We start from the raw sequence: 12,403 nt of genomic DNA, 5'->3' as shown, positions 1-12,403 counted from the left end.
AAGCTTTAATAAATTTATTCTCTTCATCATTGTTTAACAAAAATAACTAAATAAAAGCCTTTTATTGACAGAACTATTAGGGGTATCAAAATGATGTATTTTATACCTCTATTAACTTTCAGTGTTCTAGAATCAAAATTTTGTTTACACTGTGATAAAAAGTAATTCGTATATTGGATAGCTACAATTTTGTATGATGTTCAACCTTTTATACAAATGAATTATTTTGCATTTGATAAAACAATTTAGGGATTTTTTATTTTCGTTAAACTGGTCAACTTAGCACAGCACATTAATGTACCTGACTTCAAAATCAATATTTGGAATTTATTGCATATTTCCTTTTAAATTAACCATATCTAAAAAACATTATTTGTTGTTTTGCTTAAGTACTTATTATGAACTTTCCTTCTTAGATACTTAGATACTTAATTGTATGATACTGGGTTTGTACTGCACTGAGGTAGTACTTCCCAGTAGCATGATAGATATCCCAAGGGAACCTTTGTTTGATATGAGTTCAAATCCTGGCAAATTGGTTGTTTGCAATGCTTTTTTTATGTTTTTTGTTATGTATAACATGTGTCTAAGACAGTTCACCTTAGGAAGCTCTCCACAAAAGCATCTCTCTTCTTAGACATATATCCATCATGTACTTTGCCATATTCAGACCGACTGTTAGAACCCTATATTTACACATACTTGGTAGCATGCGAAAGACTGTGAATTGTGTGAAAAAGAATTTCTCTTTCCCCTTAAACACTGAAGTATTATGCAAAACTACAGTATTTTGTAAACATAAGTCTTTTAGTACTCATACTTTCACATTAGTTTCAAATATTATTTAATGTTGCACATGGCTGCATCTGTGATAATGAAACCGGTTTATAGAGCATTTGAATTGAAAAGTAAGGTATCTGGTGATTGACGGCAATTATACAGATAATAGACAAGGTTTCTTAGTAGTATATTAATACAGATCTATCAAATAATTAATATGATAATAGTGTCTTATAAATAATAACTCTTAAAATCAGTACAAGAATTCCCTGCTATGTTTATCTGTTTGCATTTCTTTATGCATCATTTAAATTGATTTTTAGACATCTGTTTATTTTCTTAATTGTCTATGCCTGAAATTAACTATTAATATTTTCCCAAGCAAACCAGTTACTCTGGAATTTGTCCAGACCTAGGCTATATTCAAAATTGTTGAGCTTTATTACTTTTTACTATACTATAAAGCAGAAGTTGCTTTAGAACAGAAATTGTTTGATATAACTCTAAATCAATGAAGGAGTGGCTTCTTATTAGGAGGCGGGGCATTTATCTTTAATTTTTTTTCCTGTGTAAATTGGTAAATGATACTTCTTCAATCTCTTCCTCAAATTAACTATTAATATTTTCCCAAGCAAACCAGTTACTCTGGAATTTGTCCAGACCTAGGCTATATTCAAAATTGTTGAGCTTTATTACTTTTTACTATACTATAAAGCAGAAGTTGCTTTAGAACAGAAATTGTTTGATATAACTCTAAATCAATGAAGGAGTGGCTTCTTATTAGGAGGCGGGGCATTTATCTTTAATTTTTTTTCCTGTGTAAATTGGTAAATGATACTTCTTCAATCTCTTCCTCTTTCTTTCTGCCTCCCCCCCCCAAAAAAAACTGGTGTTTGATACCACTGCCTCTACGTGAAGATCATCAGTCTATGATTTTGCAGCAACAGCCTGGCTTGCTGAAGTTATAATTAATCTAGTTTTTAGTTATTATTTATGCCCACAGATGGCGCTCTTAGCTCAAATGTCCACCCCTGAGCCCAAAAAAGGCAGTGCGCACAAACTACAATCTCAAATCCCAACCAGATCCTTTTGATCTTTGCCGCCTGGTAAAGTCCACTTGAAACAGCGGGTGTGGAAGGTTGATCATGGCGAGGGGAAACCGGCAGAGAGTGTGGTATTCATTTTTGCTCTTGACTGTTGCGGTGTGCGCTTCATAGTGCTGTAGAAGTAACGAGAAATTGTGTACCCGTATGTATTCGTTACTCGGTGAACCAGTACTCGTTACTATCGTATCGTTACTCGTTACTTTCGGTAAAATCCATCGGTATCCGTATCCTGAGCCTATTTTATCGGTCTACGGCCCTAAAAAGGGCCTTGAAACGTCGCATCGCATTGAATCACGTGAGCTTTTCTACCCCGCGGGAACTGGGTAGTGCTGCGATAGGGAGTTTTGCGTCGCATTTTTGAGTAGAAATAATTCACTTTATTTTGGCTATTATTTTTTGGTGCACTGGATATGATTCATTATTAAATTTTCTATTGCTGTCAGGACTTAGTTTCTAAAGTCAGAAGCGCCTACGGAAGGCCGTCAGGAAAATAGGAAAATATAAAGAAAGAAAGGAAATAAATATTACAATAATAACATTAATTAATAATTAAAATAACAAAAAATTACTTATTAAAAAACTTAATAATTAAAATAATAAAAAATAGTGATTAAAATAATGAATAATTAAAGTAACATAATAATTAGCAACTGAAGTATAAAATACTTATAAGTAAAATTTAATAAAAATGTAAAAACAAATAAAAATTAAAATAATTTTTAAGTTTATGATGATTAATTAAATAATAAAGTAAAATACCAGATCTTGTCTTATTGGCTTAGTATCGTTCCGTCCTTTCTCATTTCATCCCCAGCTCGAAAAAGTGTTATTTCGTTCGCTGCCTTCCCCCACCAATTCCCTCTTTCCCGTTTCATCCGCTGTTTGAAAAATAAGTGTTTACTTTACGATAAGGCGAACGTCTGTTTACTTCAATTAAAATGGTTTAGAAGAGATGACTCAGGACTTAGAAGACTTCAGGACTTATTTATCCTTGGAGATGACTGTTTCTACTTCGACTTAGCTTTTGATTTTTTAATAATATTTAATATTTTATGCAGACAAATTATGTTGAGCAGAATAATGAATTTCAGACGTGTTCAAAAGGTGTGTATCTGAATATAATAACATTTTTGTTGTATAGTATCCATTTTTTTAATTTCACACATTTCTAAAGCAACGGAAGTACGGTATCACTTTTTGGCACACACATCAAAAACATGTATAATTAAGATTAATGTTACATTCCTTATTAAAAGTAATGGGTCTTCATTAAATGCAACCATTCATGCTTTTAGAGGATTTTACATGTGGTGGTCTTAAAAAGATGATGTTCACTACCAATGTTTGTTTATGTTCCCCAAAATAGAGATCTCTTAAAAGGTGACCTTTTAGAGATGTTGTAAATAGATGATTTGCTATAATTATTTAAAATAGATAATGGAATTAATGTAATTTAATGTCAATAACTCGAGGAAGCAAGTTTAAATACGGTGCGACAAAAATACAGAAGTATTTTAAATGACGAAAATATTCATATTTTGTCAATATCAAATTTAAAAAAGAATTAATTTTGGACAAATTATGAAATCTAACTTTTAATGTCGTCTTCTAGTTTCTATATTTATATTTGGCAAAGTTTTATACTTGTTATGAAAAAATAAAAATGCAAGAAGTTTGAGTCCCGTAGGACAAAGATTGACCGGGAAATTTAGTTTCAAAATTTGCAATATTTGGTGCCATTTGTAACTTGCCTTCGGGTATCGCTTAATTGAGTTAGAATAATTCGAGGAAATAAGTTTAAATGAAGTGCAGCAAAAATAAGCATAATTTAAATAGTCGTAGAAGGAAGTCATGCGGAATCCATATCAAATTTTCACTTTTTCATAATGACCATAAAACTTTCCCAAATAAAAATACAGAAACTGGGAGACCGCATTAAAGATTAGCTTTCGTTATTTGTCCGTTATTCGTTATTTCGTTTGCTGCTTCCCCCATTCCCTTCATCAGAACCGCTAATGGCGAAAGGGTGAAATTTCCCCGATTCATCCCCTTTCCAAAAACTCCTAGTTGAGACTGTTATTTGTTGAGACAAGGAATGCTATGTTATAAATGTCAACTTGCTTTTTACACTTAACAATATAATCGATAAAAACATTCGCACATGCATGGGTTAAGTACGAATTAAGAAAGAACTTAAAAGAAATTTAGAAATCTATAAAAGGTAAGGACATTTTTATGTTACTTTATTAGAGATAATAGTGAAGCACTAAATATTTCAATCAATGTTATTTCATAATGCTATGAGTATACCTTTATTCATTTAAGAAATGGCTCATCAGCGGTCGAGCGGTAAAATCGCTGAACACTGGTAGTTCCGACCTGAGTTCGATCTCAGGCAAACGGGCTGGCTTCATAAGCGTTTTGTGGTTTTTTTTTCCGTACCAGCTTACAAGCCAGCTTACCACGTACCATACGAGCCAGCTTACCACGTACCATACGAGCCAGCATACCACGTACCATACGAGACAGCTTTCCTAAGAAAGTGCTCTACGAAGGCATTTTTCCTCTTAGGCACATAGCCCCAGTGTGTTTTGTCATAATCAACTAAACCAAATCATTTAAGAAATATATCAGTTGATCACTGCTCAGTGTACATCTGCTATTTGCTTATAAAAACACTTTGTAAAGACATTTCCACTATTTTGCTAATAATTCTGGAAGGCTCATAGAATCCGAAATTATGTTACACTAGCTAACAGAGAACTTAAGTCTGCTTAATCTGCTTGACTTGCTTTCGTGTCTTTGGGAAACGTAAGTATATGCAGAAATAAATATTAAAATCTATCACGTATATTTGTAAAGATGTAAAGCATACTGTTTTGGTTCACAATAATGATAAATATGCATCATGTTACGACAGTTTTAAAAGATCACAAATAACTATACATATGCTAGACTTCTAACAAAATTTCTGTTACAATATGAATATGCATTTATTATTATATGAGTCGTAAAACGGCCCACCTACGGCCGAGCGGTAAAGTCGCTGAACACTGGTAGTTCGGTCCGAGGTTCAAATCCCGCGAACGATCCGGCTACGTGGGTGTTTTCGTGGTTTTCCCCATATGTAACGTGTATACAAGCCAGTTTCCCTTAGAAAGTCCTCCACGAAAGCATCTATCCCTTAGGCAGATAGCCATAGTGTGCTTTGCCATAATTAAACACACGCATACACACATGAGGCGTAAAATTCAGTATTCGTCAGTTTTAGATTCTAGGTATATGACAATTTTTTATTTTTAATTTTCGTTTTGTTTTTAAAAATTAATTCACTTTATAGCTTTTCTCCAATTTATTATAAAGGTATAGGAGTTAAATTTTGATTTATATATAATATGATATAAATTCATCATTCATTAATAATATTTTATGTATAACAAAAAATTATTATTAATGTTCCAAATTTTAATTTTTTAATTATTTGTCTTCCATTTGTTGTATATTTGTTGAATGCATAGCTAAATATTTCAATTATACACAATAAGATTCTGCAGAAAACAATTCAGCTGGCATGACAGCTAATTGCGAAAGAAAAATTAGAGTCTTATTGCTCTTAACTCTTAGTACAAGCAGCCATTTTAAAATTGACGTTAAAATAAATTTATTCTATGGTCTATTAGAAAATAACTATACTGAATGATTTATTGACGACTTCTAAGAGGTCGCTTTCTGAAAGAAACCTGTATTTTTGAGAACATAAACATACGTTGATATTGAACATCACTTTTTTAAGATGCCAGAGCAAATGCACAGAGCTCCAAAAATCATCTAAAAGCATAGACGGTCACGTTTTAAAAGGCTGACTACTTTTAATAAAGCTTGTATATTAATGTTCATTATACATTTCTCACATTTTTACTTTCTTTCAAAACAGCGATACTGTGGTCAATTACTTTAGAACTATGTGAAACTAATAAAATGGGCCCTATGTTATAAAAACATAATTATATTCAAATACACACCTTTTGAACATGTTTGATATCCATTATTCTAATCAGAATACTTTGTCTACAGAAAACATTGAATCAATATTAGAAATCAAAAGCTAAGTGAGATTAAAGTAGAAAGAGTCATATCGTCTCACACATTTTAATTGAAGTAAACAGGTGCTTACTTTATCGTAAAGTGAACACCCGTTTTTCAAACAGCGAATGAAAAGAAAAAAAGAGCCCACCAGAGCTCGAGCGGTAAAGTCGGTGAGCACTAATAGTTCGGTCCGGGGTTCAATTCCCGGCTAACGGCTAGCTGCACGGGCGTTTTCATGGTTTTCCCCGTGTGTAACTTGCATATGAGTCAGTTCCCTTTAAAAAATCCTCCACGAAGGCCTCCCTCCCCGTAGGGGCAATAGCCCTAGTGTGCTTTGCTGTAACCGAATAAACCGAAACCGGAAAAAAAAAGAGAATTGGTGGTGGAAGGCAGCAACGAAACGTCGTTTTAGAAGAATGGGCTACATAACCAAATTTCTATCTATACTCTGGTAAACAGTACATTATTTTCTCATCAAAAGCCTAAATTTAGCTAATGCTCGGCTTAGTTCTTAAATTGCAATTTTAGCAGCAGCCCCCAAACAAGACGATGTCTGGTACTTTATTTCATTATTTAGTTATTCATCATCAATTTAAGAATTAACTAAATTTTCATTTGTCTTTAAATTTTTATTGAATTATAATAATAATCATTTAATATTCTAGTTGCTAATTATTTTATTATTGTAATAGTTATTTTATTTATTTTTATTTATTTATTTATTTATTCATCTTTCCTGATGGCCTTCCATAGAGCTCCAGCACTTCTAATTTTAAAAATTAAGTCCTGACTACAACCAATGATTGCGAAAATAAAAGTCAAGTAACTTATTTAGTGATAATTAAATAAAATAAAAGCCAAAGCTTTTATTATATATATATATATATATATGTTTGTGTGTGTGTGTGTGTACTTTAAATTTAATTATAAGGACATATATATATGTACTTTACATTTAATTATAATTTATTTGATATATATATATACATATTTACGTTTGGTAGCATTACCAATTGGAATAAAAAGGGAGGTGCACATCTAGATGTTATATACAAAATTTCAACGTTCTATAACTAATCGTTTTTGAGTTATGCAAAATGCATACATACGTACTTGCACATCACGAAAAAAATCCCTTTCAAGTATCAACTTAGAGTCATAATCATTAGTCATAAGTATAAGCTTAGAGTAAATGGGATTACATTTAACAATAAGTTTTTTTTTTGAAAAAAAAAAAAGAGAGTCCTTCATTGTGTTCGTACGTACAGACGTCACCCCAAAAAATAATTCACATGGATTTCGTAATCGTCAAAAACGGATATTTCCGTTAAAATATGATACTCAAAGTTTTCTCGATTACAATAATTACTACCATTTTATTTGATACAAGGAAGTAAAGAACCTATATTAACCTACATATTCTTATATAAACAATACCTAAGTGCAGTATATAAATATTTCAAATCAATAAAATCTCACTATGGCACGTTCAAGAAAATAAATAAATAAATAATCATCTAAATTTTCAAATTACAAACATAAATAGCAATAGTAAAAAGCAAATACAAAATAACGCTTCCCGCTATCAAAATTGCTCATCTTCTTAAATATCAACAACTAAACTAAATAGTATTTCAACTAAAACACATAATGTAAACAAGAATTTGCCCGATGCCCAAAAAAATTCAAAATTATCTATGAAAAATATGAGCACATTGTAACGCAACCGCATCATTCGCATTCGCATAGAAACCGCATCATTCGTATTCGCATAGAAATCGCATCATTCGTATTCGTATAGCAACCGCATCGTTCGTACTCGAACAAACCGCTTCGTACGACAGATGCGAGTAACGAAATGAATTTGTGAGTACCGAATCGGTACTTCGAGTCAACCGATGTACCCGTTACTCAGTAACGAACACATGCGGTTTGCTCCAGCTCTATTCTTTCATATGACCGCTCACCACGCCCAAAGAATCTCCTACCCCTCTCCCTCTCTTTGAATTGGGACGCCATTTTGGGAAAAAGCGGACGACTCCATCTTGGAAAAACGGCATTAGATATGTTTTGGCTTGCTGTATTTAAGTCGGGGTGGAATCCAGTCAGCTAGGCATGTTCTTTTCCTCGGTGAAATATTGCTGTCATTTCGTTGAAAGTGACCTGGTAATATTTCAGGATAAACACCTCGTACGTTGGGCTAAGCTGTCACCTCTCATGCATGAGAGTACCTAGGTAAAGAACTTAAAATTAGAAACGTTTCTTACGTAAAAATTCTGATTGAAATACTTCTTTTAAGTTATGTGACATAACTTTCCAAAATGTCACTAATTGTGTGTGTGTGTGAATTAAGGTAGTTTAATATATAACACCTGCTTCAAAAATAACAGTAAAGTTATTTTGTTTATTTGTCATTTAAAATTACCGGCTTATTCTCTTTCGGTGCCATCTTTCTACCATCGCCGAAATTATTTACTCTTCTTGAAGATCATTATCTCATTTATTCTGTGTATCCGTAATAACTGTATAATTTGTTTTTCTTTCATTGTTCATGTTGTACCCATACATTAAAAACACCATTCGCTTACTGTACTTCGTAGTATTAGGAAAATCATTTGCTTTTCTATCGACTGCAGTCATGATTTTAGTAACAATGTAGCACATTGCTGGAATTTAAAACAAAGAAGGCTACTTTTGAAGTTCTATATATATAGAAACAATATTAGATATTTCTCTTTGTATATAATTATTCTTTAATTTCAAAGTAGTTAAAATCTAATGATTCCTTTTTCCCCCTTGTTAAGTCATTAAGACTATTTAACTGTAAGATTACGTCATTTTTTCTCTTCTTGGCGCCTTGCATGGCGCAGATGTTCATTACAGCAACCCTGTAAACGCTTACTCAGTTTTTTTTATTGCTGCTGTTGTTAGTAGTAAGTCATCGCTTGAAAGATGACACGCATTTGATTAAAGTTGTCGAATAAAATATTTAGTACAGTCCACTTCTAGTTAATTTGAAATTGTTGTATAGCAACGCACGCATCGCATGAACACTTTATGGCCCGTCGAGCCACAGGTAAAAGACATCGTTGCTAAAATTAACTTTTTAGAACATTTAGAATACTTTCGTTTGGTTGTATTACGCATAACTTCATATAGAGTGTTTGGAATGCTTTCGTTTTCGTGTGGATTACGCAATTAAGATTGGATACTGTGTCATCGTTCATTTCCGGTGTTGCTGTCGAGAAATCTGCAATCACGGTAAGTGATAAATTATTTATTTGTTCATGATGAGTGAATTGAAAGCAATTAAAGCTAACAAAAAATGTTTAAAATGCAGTATCAGAAAGTTTGAAAATAAGGTAAATTCTACAGTGGATGAAGCAGATATTTCCTTATTGGAGTTATACGAATCAAAAATATTAGAATTTAAAAAGGAATTAAGTAACATTTTCGATTCTTTATTTGCACATTGTGAAGAAAAGGACACTGACGAATTCATTAAGGAAAAGGAAAATGTAGTAGATAATCTCGATGAAATTCATTTGAAAATTAAAAGAAAAATTTCTGAGATCAGTTCTCAAAGGAATAGCTGTTCAAATGAAAACGGTTCGAGTAAAGACATAATTGTTTCGGATATAAAATTACCTAAATTGTCTCTTCCAATATTTAGTGGGAAAATCGAAGAATGGATTGAATTTGAGGATTTATTTTCCGCAGCTGTGCATAAAAATAGCAAATTAACTAATGCGCAAAAATTGCAATATTTAAAGAGTTCGTGTAAGGCAGACGCTTTAAATATTATTCAGTCCATTCCAATTTCAGATTCGAATTATGACATAGCATGGAATCTGTTGGTTGATCGCTATTGCAACAAAAAAGATTTGATCAATTCTATCATAAAGAAATTAATTTCTATACCTCAAACGAGTGATTCTACTTCGTCGCTTTTAAAATTTATCGATAAGGTGCATGAATGTTTACGATCCTTGGAAGCATTGGAGCAAAAGGTGGAAGAATTTTCAGACACGTTAATTGTTTATTTATTAGTTGAAAAGTTGGATAGAAATACTCGGTGTTGGTGGGAAAGGTCACTTAAAAAAGACGAGATGGGAACGGTTAAACAACTGACATGTTTTTTGAAGGAACACGCTCGCACCCTATCACATTACAAACCTCCGCATGGGGAATCGAAACGTTCATTTAATACCAAAGCTCTTACATCACTTTCGGAAAATTCAAAAAGTTGTCCTTATTGTAAAGCTGATCATTTATTGTTGAAATGTGCGCAATTCTTAAATCTAACAGTCAAGAAACGATTGGAATTTGTAAAGACAAAAAAACTATGTTTCAATTGTTTATCTTCGGTCCACACAATCAAGGACTGTAAAAGTTCTAATACATGCAGAAAATGTCAGAAATTTCACAATTCGCTCTTACATTTTGATCGAAATGAAGAAAATTTCGATAAAGCAAATGGCACATCGAATCAAATCACAAACAAGACTAATAAATTAAGCAGTAATCTTTCTGCAAATGCTGATACATTTACTCCAATGGCAAGCAGCCAAAAGGTTAGTGACACTAATGAAACCAACCAAGCAAAGTCCATTAACGGTACTGCGCTGAATATTTCCAGTTCTTTTAACAAACAAGTTCTACTTTCAACTGCAATTATTTTCGTTAAGGGTAATGATGGAAAATTTATCTCGCTGAGAGCCTTGCTGGATTCCGGTTCTGAAAATAATTTCATTACTAAAGAAGGTGCTGAGTTATTGAATTTGAAGAAAAGAAAAATAAACGCTTCTATTTCAGGTATCAATGGCACAGTTATGGGTGTTAAGGAAAAAGCTATAGCAACCATAGTTAACGCTACTAGAGATTTTATTCGTACCTTACAATTTTTTGTTGTTCCAAAAATAACTCGGGTAACGCCTGCTAGATATATAAACATTCCTGATGTTAAGCAGTTGCAACTCATTGGTTTAGCTGATCCAGAGTTTTATAAACCTAGTCAAATACATGTTTTATTATCTAACGAAATATTTTTTGATTTACTGGAAACAAATAGAATAAATATGCAAGACCTGATTCTCCATCAGTCAGTTTTTGGATACATTGTTAGCGGGTCAGTACGCATGCCGCAGCAAGGCAGTGTTGATAATTTTTGTGGGTTTGTGGAAAATGGGGATAATTTATCTGACAACATGAGAAGGTTTTGGGAGATTGAAGGTATTAATGAAGCAAAAAAAGTGAAAAGTCAGGAAGAGGAATTTTGTGAACAGCACTTTCTTCGTACACACGCGAGGCAAGATGATGGCAGATATGTAGTGGAAATGCCAATTAAGGAGGAAGGACTTAGCCTTTTAGGCGAATCGAGAGAAAACGCTAGCAAAAGACTGAATTATCTACTTAAACGCTTCACTCGCAATCCCGCAATGAAACACTTATACGAAGATTTCATTAAGGAATATAATAAATTAGGCCATTCCGAAGAAATTGATGAAGAGGATAGCTCTAGTTTCTCATATTATCTTCCTCACCATGGGGTTTTCAGACCCGAGAAACCTAGCACTAAACTTAGGGTAGTGTTCGATGCCACTGCTCCTACGACTACTGGAATTTCGTTAAACGATATTCTGCTGAATGGAGGGTTAGCTCAAGACAAACTATTTGATATTATTTGCAGCTTTCGAACGCATAAAATTGCCTTCGCATCAGACATTGTAAAAATGTATCGTCAGATTTTGATTAAAGAACATCAAAGAGATTTATTACGCATCTTATGGAAGAGTAGTGAAGAAGAACCAGTTAAGGTCTATAGACTGAAGACTATAACTTACGGTACTTCCAACGCACCATATCTAGCAACACGCACACTTAATCAATTAGCAGAAGACGAGAAAAATAATTTTTCGTTAGCAGCGCCAATAGTACAAAGGGATTTTTATGTCGATGACGTACTCACAGGAGCCCATACTCTAATAGAGGCTAAAGAATTACAGTCGCAATTGATTAACCTATTATCACGTGGAGGAATGCGTCTGCACAGATGGTGTGCTAATCACCCTGATCTTTTGCAGTTTCCGGATGGACAAGAGGAATATTCTTTCAGTAATTTCGATGACGATCAGAGCATCAAAACTTTAGGATTATTATGGAATCCAAAGATAGATTGTTTTTCGTACAAATCAACCATCAAGAAACCAACTACTTACACAAGGGAACAGTGTTGTCTGATATTGCTCGCATTTATGATCCATTAGGACTGCTTGGTCCAGGGATAACAAAAGCAAAAATCTTCATCCAAAGACTTTGGTTATTGAAGCTTCATTGGAACGATCCGCTACCCGAAAGGATAATTAAGGATTGGCAACTTTTTATTGATTCAATGCAATCTATCAAAAATTTGAAAGTCAGTAGATATGTTT

This window comes from Stegodyphus dumicola, chromosome X1 (assembly GCF_044657685.1).
Source record: "Stegodyphus dumicola isolate Sdum_Otavi_A_Nest chromosome X1, ASM4465768v1".
NCBI classification, from domain to species: domain Eukaryota; kingdom Metazoa; phylum Arthropoda; class Arachnida; order Araneae; family Eresidae; genus Stegodyphus; species Stegodyphus dumicola.
The sequence above is the reverse complement of the archived record's forward strand: the minus strand, read 5'-3'. Positions refer to the sequence as shown.